The 21,484-nt window shown below is 45.6% G+C and overlaps 1 long non-coding RNA gene and 1 other non-coding gene across 2 annotated transcripts in view; one reads left to right on the forward strand and one right to left on the reverse strand.

Moving 5' to 3' along the window:
* Positions 1–21,484, forward strand: part of LOC144371773 (uncharacterized) — a 45,013-nt gene that overhangs the window by 12,866 nt on the left and 10,663 nt on the right. The window contains exon 2 of the long non-coding RNA XR_013431876.1: positions 18,748–18,855. This is a non-coding gene — a long non-coding RNA (uncharacterized LOC144371773). The remainder of the gene's footprint in view (positions 1–18,747; positions 18,856–21,484) is intronic.
* On the reverse strand, positions 18,375–18,447 carry Trnaa-ggc (transfer RNA alanine (anticodon GGC)). The gene has a single exon. It is a non-coding gene; the product is annotated as a tRNA-Ala (tRNA).

The raw sequence follows: 21,484 nt of genomic DNA on the forward strand, positions 1-21,484 counted from the left end.
ATCACTGGGGATCTAAAAGCTGAGCATGCTTGGAGATTCTTGAAGTTCTCTCATCTAAGCAGGTTGATATGGGTCAGCACAATCTCATGGGAGCAGATGGTCTTTTGTAAATGAAATCTTGTTTTTTTTTTGTTGTTTGTTTTGTTGTAGGAAAGCAAGTTTGGGGCTTCATCTGGGTTCCAGTTATCTATTCTTGTGCAAAAAGCAGCTCAAAACTTAGTGAATGAAAATGACAATTTGTTTACTATTCTTCACAGTGTGAGGTTAGGACAATACCTCAGGTGAGCCTCTGAATTTGGTCTGGTGAATAAGACTGCACTTACCTGAATTTTCTTCCCTCACAACTGTGCACCAGGGCTGGGGAGGCTGGAAACCCTTTGAAAGTTTCTTGGTTCCAGAGCAGCCTTGGGCTGCCCTAGGCCAGCCCTGTGGCTGTCTTCCGCTAAAGCCCATGTTTAAGGAGACCCAGCCCTAAGATTTCTTCGGAACTAGCTATGGAAGTCATGTAGTGTCACTCTGAGGAATTCTTTTAGCCAAAAAGCAAGTTCCAGGGTCAGCCACAATCCAAGGGCATGAGGCCATCTTTGGAGATGAGGCACACCCTGAGTTTCCAAAGCTGGGTATTAAAGCAGGTCTTGAATTTGAGTGGCTGGATATACACAGCATCCTCCCTCCCTTCCCCAGCAATCTGGGGACAGTGTCCAAGCTGTCAGACCCTCACAGCTACTCTGAAGGGCACTGGGGGTCTCAAGCCTGCCTTACCTCACCCTTCTTTCTCCTCACCACCGTCTTTCACCACAGGGCGCAGTAATTCCACCTCAATCATCTTTCACCTTTTATTTATATCTCCTAGAAATATTTTTCCAACCAGTGCTTAAGTACTTCAGTGAAATCTTTCTTTTGGGGTTCATCTGTGAGCCCAAGCCTACCCTTAATCATGGCCAGTATTAAATCAGACTAGTATTGATGCTAGGTTGTCTTTAAAAACAAGAAAGGCTGGTGTTGGGGTTGTGGCTCAGTGGTAGAGTGCTTGCCTGGCATGTGTGACGCACTGGGTTCCATCCTCAGCACCACATAAAAGTAAATAAATAAAATAATTATTAAAAACAAAAGGTGAGGCTGAGGCAGGAGGATCTCAAGTTCAAAGCCAACCTCAGCAACTTAGAGAGGCCCTAAGCAAGTCAGTGAGATTCTGTCTCTAAATAAAATACAAAATAGGGCTAGGGATGGGGCTCAGTGGTTGAGTGCCCCTCAGTTCAATGTTCAATCCCTGATCCCAAAAATAAAGAAAGAAAGAAAGAAGCTCTCTCTTCTGTGAAGTCAGTCTGGTTTCTTCCAGCACTGGTGCTTCAGATGAATAAAACCTATCTTCCTTTCTGCCCTGAAGTTGTTTTTTTTCCTTTATTTCTTTAAAATCATTATTGCAAAATGACATTTTGTTCCCTCCCACGTTTTCTTTGTAAGAGATAAAGACTTAACGGTGTTATAAATTTTACCAAATTCTGAGTGCTAGCCTAGGCACCCAACACCCATCCGACAGTGTTCTGTTTTTCTCAGAGAAAAAGCATCCTAAGCTCCAAACCACAAACTTCAAAATGACATTTCGTGGACACACCCCATTTGTCTCTGACTCCTGCCTGCTGTGTCTTTTCATTGTGTCTTTTCATTGAGTGAGATCATGAACTTGGATTTTGTTCCATGACATGGAGACGTTGAAAAACCAAGCTGCTGTGAGAGTTTCAGGAATTTTTCTCTGTGGGTTCAGAGCTGCATCTCTCACTCAGCCCTAGGCTATGTCCCCATCTGTCAACATCTTTAGCCTTACTATGAACCACAGGGGGCAGGGAACAATTTAGCAACAATTTCCCCCCAGAAATGGAAACTACTGGTTAACCTCTCCAGCCAGCTTGGGGGACCCTGCTATCTGGGGTGGTGACCTCCATTGATCATTGTCCCATAGGTCTGCTTTCCCTGAGCTGCACCCTACCAGCAGTTGGTACCCAAAGGCAGAGCACACAGTGGGGATAGGTGTGACTGTACCGTGTCCCCAGCAGGAAGGAAAGAGAGTAGTAGGCCCAGCATGGGACACCTCTTCATCCCCTGTGCACAGCCCTAGCACAATAGGCACACTTGTCAGTGTCTCTGTCACACTCTTCAATAAAACCCCAAGAGACTGAGACCCCAAACAAGAAGTAAACTTCCTCCCATCACCCTAGCATAATGCTAGGTACCATGGATTGAACCCAGGGGTGCTTAACCACTGAGCCCCATCCCCAGCCCTATTTTGCATTTTATTTAGAGACAGGGTCTCACTGAGTTGCTTAGGGCCTCCCTAAGTTGCTGAGGCTGGCTTTGAACTGCTGATCCTCCTGCCTCAGCCTCCCAAGAGGCTGGGATTACAGGTGTGTGCCACCGTGCCCAGCTTGCTTGCGTGCTTGCTTTCCCCCTTTCTTTTCCTCCTCCTCCTCCTTCTTTTCTTTTTCTTAAGTGACAAAGCCTTTTCTCATACTTAGATTCAAAATATCCTTAAAATTCTTACATTTTACAGTGAAAAGGTTAATAAGACACAAGATCGTGTACAAGTTTAAGCCTGCAAGTTTCCAAAGAGCCAAAAATGGAAATAGTGGCTTACTATAAAGCTGTAGTATATAGTCATAAATGCCTTCAAGGAGTTCCGATTAAAGTTATACATGTACTCCTTGGGCTTCTGATTCTTTTTGTTAATATTTATTTTTTAGTTATAGGTGGACACAATGTCTTTATTTTATATTTATGTGGTGCTGAGGATCGAACCCAGGGCCTCACGCATGCTAGGCGAGTGCTCTACCTCTGAGCCACAACCCCAGCCCTGGGATTCTGATTCTTGATAAAAAAAAAAAAATGCTCAACTAGATAATTATTATAGCCAGGTGCAGTGGCACATGCCTATAATCCCAGTGATTCAAAAGGCTGAGGCAGGAGGATGAAAAGTTTGAGGCCAGCCTCAGCAATGTAGTGACACCCTGTCTCAAAATAAAAACTGAAAAGTATTGAGGATTCAGCTCAGGGTAAAGTGACCCTGGGTTCAATCCCCAATACCATCAAAATAATAATAATAATAATAATACAATAAACTGCTATTACAATCTGATTATGCAGCTACTTGGATTTTTACTCTTCCATAGTTTCTTTTAAAGAAGTGCAATTTAGTTAGGCACAGTGACATACACACCTGTAATCCCAGTGGCTCTGGAGGCTGAGGCAGGAGGATTGCAAATTCAAGGCCAGCCTCAGTAATTTAAGGAGGCCCTAAGCAACTTAGTGAGACTATCTCAAAACAAAAAATAAAAAGGGCTGGAGACGTGGCTCAGAGATACAGCTCCCCTGGCTTCAATCCCCAGTACTGCAAAAGAAAACAGACAAACTAGAGCAATTTAAAACAAACACATTATTCTCAAATTAGTCATTATGTAAAAGACATTCACTAGAAATAGTCAATAGAGGGCTGGGGATGTGGCTCAAGCGGTAGCGCGCTCGCCTGGCATGTGTGCGGCCCGGGCTCGATCCTCAGCACCACATACCAACAAAGATGTTGTGTCCGCCGAGAACTAAAAAATAAATATTAAAAAAAAAAATAGTCAATAGATTCCATAGTTGATCATATTTATCAATTCAAGAATGAAATGAAAATTTCTAAGCCATTACTACATATTAATAAAAACAAATATTTGAATACACAGCAATGTAAAACTTGAAATCATTCAACTTCCATAATCGGAAACAGTTAGTATGTAGAAGGGTGATGAGCACAGCCGTGGAGAGCTCTGCCCCCCAAACATGGAACGTATTGGTCTGCAAACCACCAAAGTAAACATTTTAAACCAGGCACAGTGGCAAGTGCCTGTAATCCTGGTAATGTGGGAGGCTGAGGCAGGAGGATCACAAATTTGAGGCCAGCCTCTACAATTTAGCAAGGCCCCAAGCAACTTAGCGAGACCCTGTTTCAAAATAAAAAATAAAAAGGGCTGGGGATGCGTCTCAGAGGTTAAGTACCCCAGGGTGCAATCCCTGATACAAAAAGAAAGTGAAGAATGACACAATTCTCACAGGCAATCTTATGAAATTTTTAAGATGTGACATTTAACAGTTATTTAAATGTAATCCCAAAGCAGTCTATGAATTCCACCCTGTGCCTTTGGCACTGCCTGCATGGTTCCTATCCTCCATCATTTGTTCACTCTCCTTTGTTCTTCTCTTTATCTTCATTTTGAGAGATCTCTGGCTTCTTGTCTACATTCCTACTATCTGTTTACTTTTCCATCTGGTTCTCGATCACCATGTGATAACTGTGCTGGGCCTTTGGAGGCAGAGTCTCACTAAGTTGCCCAGGCTAGTCTTGAACTTGTGATCCTCTTGCCTCATCCTCCAGAGCAGTTGGGACCGTATTTCAAGCACTGTACCTGGCTTCTGGAACTTCTTTTGAGGGCTATCTTAGAGAAATTAAAAATGGACTGGGGCAGGAGGATCACAAGTTCGTGGCCAGCCTCAGCAACTAAGCCAGGCCCTAAGCAAATTAGTGAGATTAGTGAGACCCTGTCTCAAAATAAAAAATAAGGGGGGGGGGGCCGGGCAGGGAGGCTAGGGATGTGACTCAGTGGTTAAGTGCCCCTGGGTTCAGTCCCTCCTTCCAAAAAAAGAAAAAAGAAAAAGAAAGAAATAGGATTTCAGTTACACACAATTTTTTGGAATCCCCAAAATGTTCATTACATAAAATAAGACATACCTTTACGGAAATATCTGTTAATTATAAAGTTTTCATTCAAATATGCTCACTTTTTCCTTGAATTATCCAGAAAATTAGGGAATTCCAAGAAGGCTTTAGGATGAGTCACAGTTCTTAAAATTTTCACAGGACACAGAAATTTTGATTTAAGCTGGGGGTAGGGGTGGGAATAGTTTTAAAGAGCCACCAAATATTTAATTACTGCCACTCAATCTCATCAACTCTCAACTAATTTACTGACTGGAAATAAAGCTATCACCATGTCTCTAGGTTTGCTAAATAGGCAAAGAAAAGCTGATGCTTGTTTTGTGGGGGACGTGGGGATGGGGGTGTTGAACCCAGGGCTGCTTAACCACTGAGCCACATCCCCAGCCCTTTTTATTTTTTATTTGGAGATAGGGTCTCACTGAGTTGCTTAGGGCCTTGTTAAATTGCTGAGGCTGACCTCCAACTCTCTATCCTCCTGCCTCAGCCTCCCAAGCTGCTGGGATTACAGGTGTGTGCTGCCATGACTAGCAGCAGAATTATCTTTTGTTAAATAGCACCTGTCTGAGGATTGCCAACACTTTGGGGGGAAGTCTCAGGTAACATTAACTGTGTGTTGTGCAGCTGGGAACACTGACCAGCTTCTACACAGGATCCAGTAAAACCTGAGATGTGATATTTCACCTATTAGATTGCAAATATTCTCCTGTTGTCCTCCAAAGGGTCCTGTCCTCTAACAACTATTGATTGAAAGAGAATAAAGGAAATAAGAGCAATATTATCATAAACTGCTGCCAGAAGAATAAATTGCAATCAACCTTTATGGAGAATGATTTGTCAGTATCATAATCCTTAAACAAACGTGTTTATACCCTTTCATTCCAAACTTCAATTCTGCTGGGTGTAGTGGCAAACACCTGTAATCCCAGTGATTTGGGAGCCTAAGGCAGGAGGATTGCAAGTTCAAGGCCAGCTTCAGCAATTCAGTAAGACCCTGTCTCAAAATAAAACTGAGAAGAGCCCCTGGAATCAATCCCTAGTACCAAAAACAAAAACAAAAAAATAAGAAAGCTTCACTTTGGGGATAGGGATGTAGTTCAGTGATAAAAGAACTTGCTTAGATGGACGAGGTTGATCCCCAGCACCACACAATCAACAAACTTCCAAATAAAAAGAAAAAAGACAAACATAAACTTCCCTTCTAAGGCTCAGGATGTAGCTCAGTGGTAGAGCACTTACCTACCATGCAGGAGGCCCTGGGTTCAATCACCAGCACCACCAAACACACACACACACACACACACACACACACACACACACACACACACACTTAAATACGCCCTACTGTCCTGTATATCTAAAAAGAACAGAGAAAACCTAATAATAAGTAAAATAAAAAGTTAAAATTTCACTTCTAAAATAGTGTTAAAGAAAACAAATAAATATTTTAAAAGTGTATATAAGAGGATGTTTATCCCTCATGTTATTTACAATAGCAAAGAAACCCAGAGAGCAATGGAAAATAAATAAGGGACTCAAATGATCAAATACTATGAAGTTATTCAAGTTGAAGGAGGGTATTTATGGTCTGGGAAAATGTCCATAATATCTTCAGTAGAAGGAAGCAGATCACAAAGGAGTATATTTCTCAGGTTCACAGGGATAATGTGTGCATAGAAACAGGATTGCAGGGATGCAGCCAGAAAGGTTGATCCAGGTATTTCTGGATAGTAAAATCAGGCCTGATTTTATCATCTTCTTTGTGCACAATTTCTTTTCCAATTTCACAATGAGCATGCATTGCTTCTTTAATCAGGAAGATATATATTCTAACAAAACAATGCTTCTGTAGATGTATATTCTAACAAAACACTGCTTTGAGGATGTGAGGAGAATTGTAAACCTTCTCCCCAGAAGTACACATACGCACCCTCCCATTTTCCCATCTCCTGGGGATTTACAACCTTCCTTGTGCTGAGTTTAAGAATTTTTCATGCATGGCCCAGGTGGCTTTTGCATCATGGATTTGACTCATTCTTTACACATGCTTCGGTGGCTCTGGGATCCCCGACCTCCCCCTCCCCTGGGCCACTCCAAGAACAGTAAGACCTGTCCTCAGTGTATCCGTGGGCCCAAGCAGGGACTTTGAACATGCCCCAGTTAAGTGTCTTAGGCTGACATCACCCGTGGAGAGGCGTGAGTGGAGAGCACAGTGTTCCTGAATGCTGTTATCAAAGCCAGGGGACGAAGAGCACAGCATTCGGGCCACTTCTGTCATTCCATAATGAGCCAAAGCCACTTGATGCTCCCCGGGGTGGGGGGGGGCACCGCAGTGTGTAGACTCGGATGGCGTGACCCTTGAGACTTTGAAAATTAATAGCAGCCAGACATCCCATCACTGAGAAACCTGACTCAACCCAGGAGGACAGCGAGGCGATGAGAGCCGAAAATGATGACTGGGGACAGGAAAACCACAGTCACCAGGTCACCGTGAGAGACTAGAATTCGGGGACTTGGTAGTAGAAATGGAGGATAGAGAACTTCAAAGCGTAGTCCCACTGGACTCAAGCAAGGTCATGGGCATTGAATATGGGCAGGAGCTGAGATTGGGGGGAGGGTGTAGGGCACATTGGTGACAACCTGTGGCCCTTGCTCATGAATCAAAAGCCAGTGGAGGGACTGGGGTTGTGGCTCAGCGGTAAAGTGCTTGCCCAGCACGTGTGAGGCACTGGGTTCGAATCTCAGCACCACATAAAAATAAGTAAATAAAATAAAGGCCCATCAACAACTAAAAACTATTTAAAAACAAAAAAAAAGCCAGTGGAAGGGCCATTCAAATGTGTAAATTGAAAAGTGACAAGACATCAGGGCTGGGGAGGTGGCTCAGGAGCAGAGCACTTGCCTGGCATGCGCAAGGCCCTGGTTCCATCCCCAGAACTGAAACAAACCAAAAACCAAGAAGGGATCCGATTGGCTCAGAGAAGGGTAATAACTAGAGGTGGGGGGGGGGGTCAGAGGAGGGCCAGACGGGAGGCTGCAGGCGTGATAGGCCAAGGACAGAGGCCGCGGGGATGCAGCCACATCTGAGCTGTAGGATCCACATGGAGCTGGGGACAGATCAAGTAGGGAGGGTGCAGAGGCCCAGAGTCATTTAAGAGAGTGTCAGAGGTGGCTAGCCAGGGAGACTATTTGGATGACTGCATTCCATGGAGACCACAAATATGTGAGGCAGGGCTCTGTGGGAGGACAGATGAGCCACTGTGGCCTTGTTAATCTCAGAAGCCCCAGGACATCCAGGGAAAATGTTCGGTAGGCATTAGGAGCCAGAGCTGGGGAGCGACTGTGAAGGAGCCAGATGACATTGGCTGCTAAAAGGAAGCCGAGATTAGACCGCATTTATAGCTGCATAGTATTTAGACGGAGGTAATCAGCCACTATTCACACCTCATTAGTGCCATCACAGCGGGCAAGGACTGGGCATATTTTAAGACTGACGTTAGTAACCCAGCTCAGAACAGGATCAGAGGGGGCGACCTGGATGGCCGAACTGAAAATCTTGTTATAGATACTAAAAAGCAAAACAAAATAACAACAACAACAAAAGCCCTGGACATCAGTGTTTTCCAGAAGAGAGACCGGGGGCAGAATGATCTGTGTGTCACAGGATGTGAAAAGGGAAACCTCTACAGAGACACTGAGTGACAGTACATGTAAGATGTCAGGGCCGGGGGGCCAAATCATCATGTATGGATTTACAAAAGAAATGGTGCCCAGCTTTCAACCAGATCAAAGACAGGAAGTCAGAGAGTAGGAAAGGGAAGAAAGATGAAGAGGTTTGGGGACAAAGGGGTAATAGTTGCTGGGTCTGAGACCCCTCACAAGCCCTAAAAACGCAAGACTTTATAGGGAGAGATGTGTGTAGGGAGTTGTTAACTTTGAACCCCAGATCGAACGAGGGATCTGTCAGGGCCTGTCTTCTTAGCCCACAGCTCTACCCTGGGCCTCCAAGCAGAGCCTGAGAGAAGGACATCTTTGCAGCTAGCTTATTTGATGACATGGTCCCAAAGAACAGGAGTGAGGGAGGGAAGCGGGGAAAGCTGACCTAGACTCATCATCACTGTAGGTAACTGGGGTTTGACATCACTGGAGGCTTTCTGAGGAGCCCTGAATGTGTCTCAGAAGTGTGTGCCTGGGCTGGGAGTGTGGCTCAGTGGTAGAGCACTTGATTAGCCTGTCACTCTCAAGTGCATCCAGAGAAAAGTTGCCTGTGTGTTTCTTTGGCTTTCACAGGAGACAGATCCCTTAGGGCTGTCTCCAGAGGATGCCCAAGAAGACTTCTAGGGGTGGGTGGGGAGGAGACCTCAGCACAAAGAAGCTGGAAAGCTCTACCCAATCCCCAGGGGTGAGAGAGGCCAAGTCTATATCCAGGACCTTGGGAGAGGATCCCAATGGTGAGAATCTCTGAAGAGTTCATGAAAACTCCTAGGAGATAGAGAACCTTGACCTTACTACACTCCCTGCCTCCACTATTCCCCCTCAGGAGCTAGGGTAGGAGGAATACCAAGTTGAGAAATAGAGAGTCAGCCATAGCCACTTCCTGCTGGAGGCTTCCAACAGGAAGTAGGCCCAAGCCAGGAAAGGAGAAGTTATGAAAACTATCTTGGATGGGATATTCGAATTAGAAGAGAGGGTGTGTTTGTGACTTCAAGGGCCTGTAAGCTTGGGGCTGGGGGTGTGGCTCAGAGGTAGAGCGCTTGCCTAGCATTGTGCAGGGCCCTCGGAATCCATCCCCAGCGCCACCAAAAAACAACAACAGACAAACAAAAAAGCAGAAAACTTTTCTCTTACCTAAGACTAAGCTAAACTGAAGAGTCATGAGCCCACTAGAGTCTTTATAGGAATGAGATAGATTTATTTATCCAGGGTCCTTCAGAGAAACAGAACCAGTAAGGCTGTGTGTGTGTGTGTGTGCGGTGTGTGTGAATTGCCTCAGGTGATTATAGAGGCTGACAAGTGCTAAGATCCTCAGGGTGAGTTACTAAGATGGAAACTAAGAGAGTACATGGCACAGTTCCAGTCTAAGTCCAAAGGCCTGAGACCCAGGAGAGCCAACCTCCTCCAACCACACCCAGCAATACAAATGGCAGCCAGCTAGAGACCCAGGAAGAGCCAACCTGTCAGTTTGAGTCTGAAAATAGGGGAAAAAAATACCCCAGCTCAAAGACAGGAAGAAGAAAAATTTCCTCTCAGTTGGGGGATGTCACCTTTTTTCTTTTTTCTTTTTTTAGTTCCAGGGATTGAACCCAAGGGTAACAAACCACTGAGCCACATCTCTAGCCCTTTTTATTTCTTATTTTGAGAAAGGCTCTCACTAAGTTGTTTAGGGCCTAGCTAAGTGGCTGAAACTGGCTTTTCAACTTGTGATCCTCCTGCCTCAGCCTCCTGAGCTGCTGAGATTATAGACATGTGCCACTGTACCCAGAGGATGTCAACTTTTTGATCTGTTCAAGCCTTCCAGCAATTGGATGGGGCCCACCCACATTTGGAAGGACAATATCTGCTTAACTCAGTCTATTGAATTGAATATTAATCTTTTCCCAAAATAACCTTGAAGAAACACCCAGAATAATGTTTGGCCAAATACCAGGGCCCTCTGTGGCTCAATCAAGTTGACACATAAGATTAATTATCACATCCAGATAATGTCTACTGAATTAGATGATTTATTTATTTAGGTACTGGGAATTTAACCCAGGGGCCCTTTACCACAGAGCTACATCCCTAGTCTTTTTCGTTTTTTTATTTTGAGACATTGTCTCACTAAGTCCTTAGGACCTTGCTAACTTACTGAGGCTAGCCTCAAACTTGCAATCCTCCTGCCTCAGCCTCCTGAAGCCACTGAGATTACAGATGTACGGCAACCACACCCAGCAAGTTTTTTTTTTAATTTGTGTTTTCATTCATTCATTTATTTATTACAATACTAGAGATTGAACCCAGGGCACTGTACTTCTGAGCTACATTCCCAGACCTTCTTATTTCATTTTGAGACAGGGTTTTGCCAAGTTGCCTAGGCTGGTCTCCAACTTGTGATCCTATCATTTCAGCCTTCTGAGTCCCTGGAATTACAGGCGTGTGCCATGTGCCTGACTATCCTGAACGGATTTTTAAAGGAGACAGTAAAGTCAGATCTTTTATGTAGCAGTTAAACACAGGCAACATTCCAGTTATAGTCTTAGAACTAGCTCACGCCTTCCTCCTATGGGGACAACTGAATGGGACCCTGGGCTACCCTGTCCCCCGCCTCCACTCCTCACCTGGTCTCCTGTCATCCTCTTCCATCTTGACACCTGGTTAATGCCTTCCTGGCTCTTGGTTTGGGACTTTTGTTAGCCATGGTCTAGAATCGTCCCAGACATGACTCTCAACTGGCTGAGAAATGCAACACCCTCTAGCAGAACAGCCTGGTGATCACTGGTTTATTTTGTTTTGTTTTGTATTTGTTTGGTGCTGGGATGAAACCCTGGGTCTTATACAGGTTCCTAACTACTGAGCTACACCCCCAGCTGCAGCCATCAGCCAGAGGGGTCTCCAGGCTGAGTTCCCGAGGGCCTAGCTTGGGTGTGACAATCCACAAGAACTATGTCCTCTTTTTTTCTTTCCCTTTTTCCTACTGAGCTTAGACCAAGGTGCCAAAAGGCTTCCTTTGTACTCAGGAGCCTCAGCATTCGCAGATTTCACCAGTGGGTTCCTCTCCCAGGATCTTTTTGATGTCAACCACATTAGGTTGGATGAAGGAAAGGAATATTTATGAGACTTGGTCTCTGCCTCCCAGAGAAAAATCCATAATCACTCTGTGTTCTGAGTCTGATAAGAGAGAGAGAGACAAACCGTGCACCTGTGAGCACACACACACCCCTGGTGGCACATTTGCTTACCCCACGGAGGAGGGAAGGTGTCCATGTTGAATAACCCTCCCCCAAATCAATCACCGCAGTGATTCTGCTGGGAGTGACTTACAGAAGGAAGGCCTTTAGCAGGAAGCTCTAAGGAGTGAGAGAAGTGAGCAGGAAAGGAGAAGCAGCCCTGGGATGTGGTCCCCAAAGTCTAGACTCAACCTGACCCTGTCCAGGGGAACTCTGCTCTGCTTGGCCCTAGAATTTCTCCCACCCCATTTCATTCAACTTCTTAACGCTGCATTTAGGACGTTTGCATTTGTGTTCATAGTTGAGTTCAGCCAATTTCTTTCTGATCTTGCTTAGCATCTGGATGGCCATCTTAAGTGACAGCTGCCACTTTAACAAAAGTTTTGCTTTCCCACCCAAGGGCCTTTCTGAGAAAGACTCCCCACTCCTTCACACCAACCCCACCCTTAACTGCCCGCATTAGGACCCAGCAGGCTCTGATTCCTGAGTCTCCCCCATAAAAGTCCCAGAACTCAAGCCTGTGTTGCCTCTCTCTCCTATAGAGAGGTGGCCTTTATTTGTCAGCTCTGACTCTAGTGTGCATCTCTGCCTGGTCTCTTTTCTTGCTTAGCCATCTCCTGGTTTCTTGCTTTCCTTTCAGTATCTCTCTCATTTTGATATCTGGATTCTAATAGCTCCATAAAAATGAATTGGGTCGCCAGGCATGGTGGTGCACACCTGTAACCCCAGCAGCCCAGGAGGCTGAGGCAGGAGGATCTTGAGTTCAAAGCCAGCCTCAGCAAAAGTGAGGCCCTAAGCAACTCAGTGAGACCTTTTCTCTAAATAAAATACCAAATAGGGCTGGGGATGGGGCTCAGTGGTTGAGTGCCCTGAGTTCAATCCTCAGTACCAAAAAATGAAGAAAGAAAGAATTGGGTTGCTTGACCTCCTTTCTATTTTCCCTTTCTCTTTTCTTTTGATATTGGAAATTGAACCCAGGGACACTTTACTACTGAGCTACATCCACGGCCATTTTGTATTTTTGTTTATTTTTAATATATTTGGTACTGAGGATTGAACCCAGATGTGCTTAACCACTAAGCCACATACCCAATCATTTTTTTGGGGGGGTGGTGGTTGTTCAAATTTTGAGACAAGGTCTCACTAAGGTAGTTAGGGCCTCCCTAAATTGCTGAAGCTGGCCTCAAACTTGCAGTCCTCCTGCCCCATCCTCCTGAGTCTCTAGGATTACACGTGTGCACTACAGCACCCAGCCCTCCTTTCTATTTTCTATAGCAGTTTACATAAAGTAGGATTTATTATTTTAAAAAATATGTTTATTTGTTTTTTTTTTTAATGTGGTGCTGAGAATTGAACCCAGGACCCCACAAGTGCGAGGCAAGCGCTCCACCACGGAACTACAACCCAAGCCCCAGGATTTCCTATTTTTGAAGATTGAGTAAAACCCATCCGTGAAATTCTGAATCTGGTTCTTTCCTCCCTCTTTCTCTCCTTCCCTCCCTCCCTCCCTTCCTTCTGTGGGGGTAGGATAGGGCATTGGGAGAAACATTTGACTTCTTTTTTAAGGATATTGGTTTATGCTGATAGTCCATTCATTTTCCTCCTCCTCCTCCTCCTCCTCCTCCTCCTCCTCCTCCTTCTTCTTCTTCTCAGAGATGGGGTCTCACTATGTTCCCCAGTCTGGTCCCCAATTCCTGGGTTCCAGTGATCCTCCTGCCTCAGCTTCCTGAGTAGCTGGGACTACAAAAGAATGTCCCCGGGCTCAGCTTTCTATTCCATTTCATATTGATGTTGTTTTCCATTGAGAAGATTTTCTCTTCATCTAATTTTATTTTAGTTTTTGTAGTTGTAGATGCACTGCATGCTTTTATTTTATTTGTTTATTTTTATGTGGTGCTGAGGATCAAACCCAGTGCCTCACATGTGCTAGGCAAGTGCTCTACCGCTGAGCCACAACCCCAGGCCTCTTCATCTAATTTTCTGAATTTATTGGCATAAAGTCATTCACAGCAATCACATGTGATTTTCCAATATCTCCCAGCACATGTCCCTCTCTGCCATGCCAACTCCTATGCAGTCCTGTGCCCCAAGACCTTCTGGATGGCTTCATAGTCATGATTCAGAATACCAACCCTGAGCTGGTCATGCTAGGGCATGCCTATAATTCCAGTGCCTTGGGAGACTGAGGCAGGAGGATCACATGTTTGAGGCCAGCCTCAGTAACATAGGGCGATCCTAGCAACTTCGCAAGACACTGTCTGAAAATAAAAAAATAAATAAAAAGGACGGGGAATGTGACTCAGTGGTTAAGCACCCCTGAATTCAATTCCCAGTACCAAAAGGAAAAAAAATTTTTAAAAAGTAAAAGAAAAAAAGAGAGTATATATAAATGTCTTGAGAAACATACACCAAAGATTGATCATTGCTGGATGGTGGGAGCACCCAGAATATTCCATATTGTACATTTCCACATTATTTGAATGCCTGATGATGAGCATGTAATCTTGTAATAATTATAAGATAATTAGAGATGGAAAAAAACCAAACAGAGGAGGATGTCAGGTGATGGATTAGTGTGAAAAAGCACTTACGTTCTGGCTGAGCCACCTGGGGGAGGGTTTCCTTCCTTCCAGGATGGATCTGTTTTCCCTTAAATCCCTGGGGGTGACTGAGGGTGGGGGGAGCAATGGAAAAGTTAGGGCTCCAGAGAAGCCAAGTCTCAGGAACCTCTGGTCATTTTCTCCTGTGAGCAAAGGGAACTTGGGGCTGGCCCTCATCAGAGCACCTTGCACCCCACGCCATGGCCAGCCACCACGCATGCACCTGCAGCCTGGCCCAGCCTGACCCAGGGCTCCCAGGTGGCCAAATGCACAGCAGCTAGAACACACGCAAGCCCTGAGATGTGGGTGCCTACCTAGACAGCCCAGAGGCCCCCCACCCACTGGGGACAAGGCTGACCTCATCTGGACATTTCACCTTGTGGGACCAGGCAGTGCGGTCCAGGGAGCTAGGAGGGAACTGGCATGTGAAATGGTTTCTCCGCCTTGCTCCCAGGTTGCCAGGGTAAAATCCATGAACACACTTGATGGCTTCATTACTGATGAATGAGCTCCAGCTATGCCTGACCATCCCTGGACCCGACCCAGGCGGCTCCCTGCTCCTCCTAACAGCACATTCAAAGCTGGGTGGTTCTCCCCCAGTCCAAGCTCCTACACAGCAGTCCGTTGAAGCTGACTCCTCCCCTGAGCTGGCCTGGCCTTCCTCTTTCAGGCCTTGCTGCAGTCTGGCTGGGCACAATTCAGGAGCCACTTGTCAAGCAGAAATGAACTTTATTTTTAGAACACACACACACCCATACCACACAGCTCTTCAGGAATCCCCTCAGAGCCCAACTGCCACCACCGGCTTCCCACGAGCTTCTCAACCCCCACTCCTCCCGCTCTTGAGGCCGATTGGCTGGGTCGTGTGGGCGGAGCCAAAAGAGTTCCCCAATGAGCAGCTCCATGGTCTGAAAGGGCGGGGAAACAGCCCAATGAGCATCACCGCAGAGGAGCCAATCAGCTGGCAGCTGGAAGTTTGCTAGGGCCAGGTTAAGCCAATCAGCTCGAAGTTTGCCTGGGCCGCTGTGAGCCAATCAGCTGGAAGTTTTCTGGGGCCCCTTCTGCTGTGGCTCTCAACAAGGCCTCTTGGCCCAGATGTGTCTCCATGCAAGTATTAGGTCTTTTGTGAGGCAGACTGGCTGAGGCGCCACATACCTTCCAAGGCTAGCCCGGCACTGGGTCTTCGATCCCCTCATCCTGGTCCTTTGCCTCTGAGGCCTTGATTTCCCTAGACCATCTAGCCTTTCTCTTTCTCCCTCAGCAGAGTTCCTGTGTGCAGGATGTAAATGGGATCCTTATCCAGGCCTTGGAAAACCAGACTCAAATCAGGTCCTGGCATAGCCCACCCCATGGCTCTGTGCCCTAGCCAAAGCAGAACTTCATGGCAGAAGGGCACGGAGGAGGAAAGCAGCTCAGAATGGGACAAACAGGAAGCAGAGTGACTCTGCTCACCAGATAAAAATATACACTCCAAAAGCACACCTACAGTGACCCACGGACTGCAGCCACAGCTCACCTGCCTTCAGGTAGCACCCAGTTAATCCATTCAAGCTGATCAGGTTAAGACTCTCAAACCCAATCATTGCACCCATGAATTCTCCTCATTGTTTCACACATGTGGGGACACTTCCTGTCTAAACCATAACGCACACCATACTATCCCCCGCCTTTTTTTTTTTTTTTTTTTTTTTTGGTATCAGGGATTGAACCCAGAGGTGCTTAACCACTGAACCCACATTCCCAGCCCTTTCTTTCTTTATAAATTTATTTTGTGGTGCTGGGGATTGAACCTAGGGCCTTGTGCATGTGAGACCCTTTTTTTTAAATTTTGAGACAGGGTGTCAGGGTGTCAGTAAGTTGCTGAGGCTGGTCTCCAACTTGGGATCCTCCTGCCTCAGCCTCCTAAGTTGCTGGCATCACTGTGGTCAGCTTCAATGTGTTTTCTGAGGTTCATACTAGTTGTTGCATGTGGACGTACCACAATTTGCTTATCAATTCATCTATTGATGGCTATTTGTGCTAGTTCCCTATTCATTTTTCAGTTATGATGAATAAAACTGCTATGAATATTTGTGTACAAATCTTTGTGAGAACATCTGTTTTAACTTCTCATGGGGTAAATATCTAAGAGTAGAAATGGTTGATTCATATACATTCCTTATAAATTCTATGTTGAAATTTATAAGGAAATGCCACACCATTACCTTGCCTGGCTAAGATGTAATTTACATACCATATGGTCGGCACATTTAAAGTGTATCATTCAATCCAGGTGTGGTGACTCATGCCTGTAATCCCAGTGGCTCTGGAGGCTGAGGCAGGAGGATCATGAGTTCAAAGCCAGCCTCAGCAACTCAGCAAGACCCTGTTTCTAAATAAAATATAAAAAAGAGCTGGGTATGGGGCTCAGTGGTTAAGAGCCCCTAGGTTCAATCCCAGGTACCAAAAATATAAATAAATATATATAAATAAAGTGGCTCATTCAAGCCAGGTGCAGTGGTCACTGAAATCCCAGCCACTTGAGAAGCTGAGACAGGAGGACCACAAGTTTGAGGCCACCTTAGCCACTTGTGAGACCCTGTCTCAAAATAAAAAAAAATTAAAAGGGGAGGGGATGTAGGTCTGTGGTAGAAGACCCCTAGGTTCAATCCCCAGAACCTAAATAAATAAATAAACTGTATCATTCAATGTGGGGCGTGGCTTAGCATATGTAGTGCCCTGGATTTAAACTCCAGCATTCCAAAAAAAAAAAAAAAAGTAAATAAATAAGCAAATATAAATAAAGTGCACCATTCGGTGGTTTTTGGTATTCACAGATATGTGTGATCGTTATCACTTTGGTTTCTTTACATATCTCATAAATTTGTTGAAAATTGGGCACTTCAAATAACTCTCAAGAGCAATTTGTCTGGCCTGCTCCTGTTTATTCTTGTCTCTTTCTTTCTGAATCAGTTCTTTAAAGTGTTGTTCTGTGTCATGTGTGGCCAGCGCAGTGTCTGCTGGGTTTGCTTAGGTGTTCAGTTAATGAGTGGAGATTTCCTTAAATGTCCAGAAACAATCTTCTCGAAGTTTCTGCAGCTCTTTGCTGTGGTGTTTCTAGGTCGGCCCTCCAGCTCAGCTAGCTCTGCTACCTCTGCCTTAGCCTCCGCTTCCTGCCTCCTCAGAGCCTCAAGGCCAGCCAGAGAGAGGGCTGAGAGCCTTCTCAGCCCTACATAAGATGCTGACCTTCTGAATCTCCAGGAATATGTCAGAGGTTTTCAAAAGCCCCTATAACCTTCCCCTTCACAAGCTTTACCTCTTCCTATTGTCCCTGTCTCTGTTGACAATATTTCTAGTTTAATTGGAACTTTGTAGGTTCCAGAAAACAGCTACTCTTCAGGGAGATCAGCTGGAAGTCAATCATGGAGACAGGCCTCAGGGCCTAGTTAGGTAGAGAGAGTCAAAGAGATGGTTCTAGCTGAGACCTCTCCATGGTCGCTCTCCTGGGACCGCCTCCGCTCCTGGGCAGCCTGTTCCCTTCTCTCCCTGATGACTGTGTCCACCGCTTACTCATTCATCCTTTCTACTCTCTTATAACCTCTGATTACCCTGCCCTCATTATGACATCTTAACTCCTGCCCCAAGGGTAACTCATGAGTACCCGGTGTGTCCTAGTTTTATTACCAACTTAGAGAAAACCTTGTCCAGCTGCAGGTAAGCTGGAGTCAGATGTTCTATAAAAAACACCTTCCAGAGGCTGTGGGTGACACAAGTTCACTCAGAGGTGCTGAGGATTGGTAGTGTTTTGTTTTGTTTGGTACCAGGGATTGAACTCAGGGGCACTCGACCACTGAGCCACATCCCCAGCCCTATTTTGTATTTTATTTAGAGACAGGGTCTCACTGAGTTGCTTAGGGCCTCACTTTTGTTGAGGCTGGCTTTGAACTCGAGATCCTCCTGCCTCAGCCTCCTGAGATGCTGGGATTATAGGCATGTGTCAGCAGTGTTAAACTGAGTTTAACTCTGGCCTCAAGCTGCCTCTGTAAGTGTGGCCTTTTTCTGTCCACAGTGAATTACAGCCTACCTTCATGTGTAAAAAGACTGTAACCTATTCTTTTTCTTTGGTGATGCTGGGGATGGAACCCAGGATCCCATGCATGCCAGGCAGGTGCTCTTCCACTGAGCTACACCCACCGCCCATGTAACCCAGTCTTGTCATAAGTAGCTGAGTCTCAGCCAATCACAGGCAGCCAACTGTTCAAGCCACTTTCACATAAGACAGACTTGAGCTGTAACCACTTAGACTACCTCTGTACCCTACTTCTATTCTTGTGTGTCACTTCCTTTTGTCTGGCTATAGATATAACCTGCCCATGTGGTGGGATGGAACATTCTGGACCATTTTTGGCCTATACTGCTGCCTAATTCTAGAACTGCAAATGAAGCTAATTAAGGTCTGTAAAACTGGATTTGTTGTAGTTTTCTCTTTCAACAGGAGGCATCATGAAAGGTGCATCTATGGTTGTCACATGCTATGGCACAGCAGGATACTTAAGAGAAGAGCATCCAAAGCCAAACTGCCCCAACTTGTCAGTGTCCTTGGGTAAGTGAACTTCAAAGGACCTCAGTATTCTTATCTGTAAAATGGGAATAGTGATAATAATTCTACCTACTGCAGGAGGATTAAATGAACGAGTGTGCGTAAAGTGCGTAGAACAGCATCAGGCATGTAATAAGTACTCAATAAATTCTAGAAATTATTCTCCATCTTTTTTTTGGGGGGGGATACTAGGGATTGAACCCAGAGGTGCTTAACCACTGAACTACATCCCCAGCCCTTTTTATTTTTTAATTTTGAGATAGCATCTTGCTAAGTTGTTGAGGATCTTCTAAGTTGCAGAGGCTAGCCTTGAACTTGTTATCCTCCTGCTTCAGCTCCCCCAGTTGCTGGAATCACAGGTGTATACCACCACACCCAGAAGTCACTTCCCTTTTCAAAATAACAGTACCAGCTAGCATGGTGGCCCAGCCTGTAATTCCAGCCACTCAGGAAGCTGAAGCAGGAGGATCACAAGTTTCAGGCCAGCCTTGGCAATTTATTGAGACTCTGTCTTAAAGTAAAAAAGTAAACACTAAAAAGGGGTGTATCTCAGTGGTAGAGCACTTACTTAACATATATGAGGCCCTGGATTCACTGCAAAAGAAGAGGGGCAGGTGTTTACTGAACATAAGTTTATATAGTCCAGAAATATCCATATCTCCCATTAGTCTCCCTTCTGCTCAGAATAAAGGAAACTGAGAGACCCAATTATTTTGTGAAAATTATGCTTAGAAAAAGTGGTAGACATGCCCACCTGATCCCTCTTGTCCCCTTCTTCCTGACTTGTAGTACCCCTCTATTACTGGAGGCAACATTGTGTCCAGATAGGCCACGGTGTTTCCCAGCGTCTCTTTCAATTAGGATGACACTGATGTGTACATAGAAGTTGACGGATGGGGTTTCTAGGAAAGGGGTTTGGCTTCTAGCCCTACCCCTATTTCCTGCCTAGAATGTGAGAATGTGGTTTATTGTTTGTGTGTGTGTGTGTGTGTGTGTGTGTGTGTGTGTGTGTGTGTGTGGTGCTGGGGATTGAACTCAGGGCCTTGTGCATGTGAGGCAAGCACTCTACCAACTGAGCTATATCCCAGCCCTCAAGAATGTGGGTTTGATGTTAGACATTTTGTGCCTTTCAGGATGGAAGCCATGTTCTATGAGGGAAGAAGTAGAAAAATAGTACCTGGGCCTTAGACTGCTTATTTCCAGACTTTTCTGGCATAAAAGAGAAATAAGCCTTCATCTTCTTAAAACCACACCTAATCCTAGCTGGCACAGCAAACACAAAATCAGACTTTAGGAAGGAGAATACTTCCGAATGATCATTTATGTAGGCCACAGTACAAGTGCCAGAGCCCTTGCTGTCCCCCCAGAAGCCACCTATGATAGGCAACCTCAAAGATGACCCCAGATGATCCTTGCTTCCTAGTATTCCCTCCCTCCCACACGCCCTTCCCACAGAAGCAGGGCTGATCCCTATAGTTCACGGGACTGAGGAAGTGTTCGTGGGTCATTTCTGAGGTTAGTCCACTAAAGACACTGCAGCTTCCACCTGCTCCCTCTTGGACCACTCATTCTGGGAAGGGCCGGTTACTGTGTCATGAGGACACTTCAGCAGCCATGTGGAAAGGCCCACATGCTGAGAAACTGAGGCCCCCGACCCATAGCCAGCACTGCTTGCGGATCACATGAGTCAGCCATCTTGCAAGTGGATCCTCCAGCCCCAAGAATTCAGAGGCTGCAGCCCAGGCTTGATTCAGGCCCTGGTCTGAATCACCCAGAAAGCCACTCCCACATTCCTGACTCACAAGCCTTGTGAGATGACAAGTGTTCGTTATCATTTGACCCTGCTATATTTTGTTACACAGCTGCAGATAACTGATACACTATGCTATGGGGTCCTATTTCTGGGCTTCTCTCCTGCCCTTGGCAAATAGAATGCTGCTAGATTCCGGCTCTTTGGGCTCGTGGACTCTGGAGCAGCCCTTCCTAATGAGAGGGCCCTGTTCTCTAGATGCTGGAACTAGACATAGGCCTGCCCCAGAGACGGATCATTGTAAATATCTTGCAGGCCCAAATGGGAACTGAGCCCTTTTATGGAACTCAGAGACTCTTCTGAGTCAAAGTGCTTGGAAAGGGGGTCACTAATCCCAAGAAAACTGAACAGTTAAAGACACACCTTTTTTTTTTGTGTGTGTGTGTGTGTGTGTGTGTGAATGGGATGCTCTACCAATGAGCTATATCCCCAGCTCTTTTATTTTTTATTTTGAAACAAAGTCTCCCTAAATTGTCCAGGTTGGCCTCAGATTTGAGATCCTCCTGCCTCAGCCTCCTGACTCTCTGAGATCACAGATGTATGCCAGCACACCTGGCAGTGCTGGGGTCTAACCCAGGGCCTCACACCTGCTCGGCTAGTGCTTTAATACGGAGCTACAGCCCAGCTCCACAATTATCCTTTTAAGGTTCCATGGCCCTTGATGTCCATTGGTTCCAAGAAACACACCCCTGTCGCAGTCTGGCTGCAGCAAAATAACCAGGGGTGGGGGGGTGGGGGGGTGTACATTGATACAGCAGGAGTGGAAGCCCTTTATTGTAGGACAACAGAGGTATTTATACATTTTGCACAGCTTATCTTAAT

The sequence above is a fragment of the Ictidomys tridecemlineatus genome, chromosome X (assembly GCF_052094955.1).
Source record: "Ictidomys tridecemlineatus isolate mIctTri1 chromosome X, mIctTri1.hap1, whole genome shotgun sequence".
Lineage (NCBI taxonomy): Eukaryota > Metazoa > Chordata > Mammalia > Rodentia > Sciuridae > Ictidomys > Ictidomys tridecemlineatus.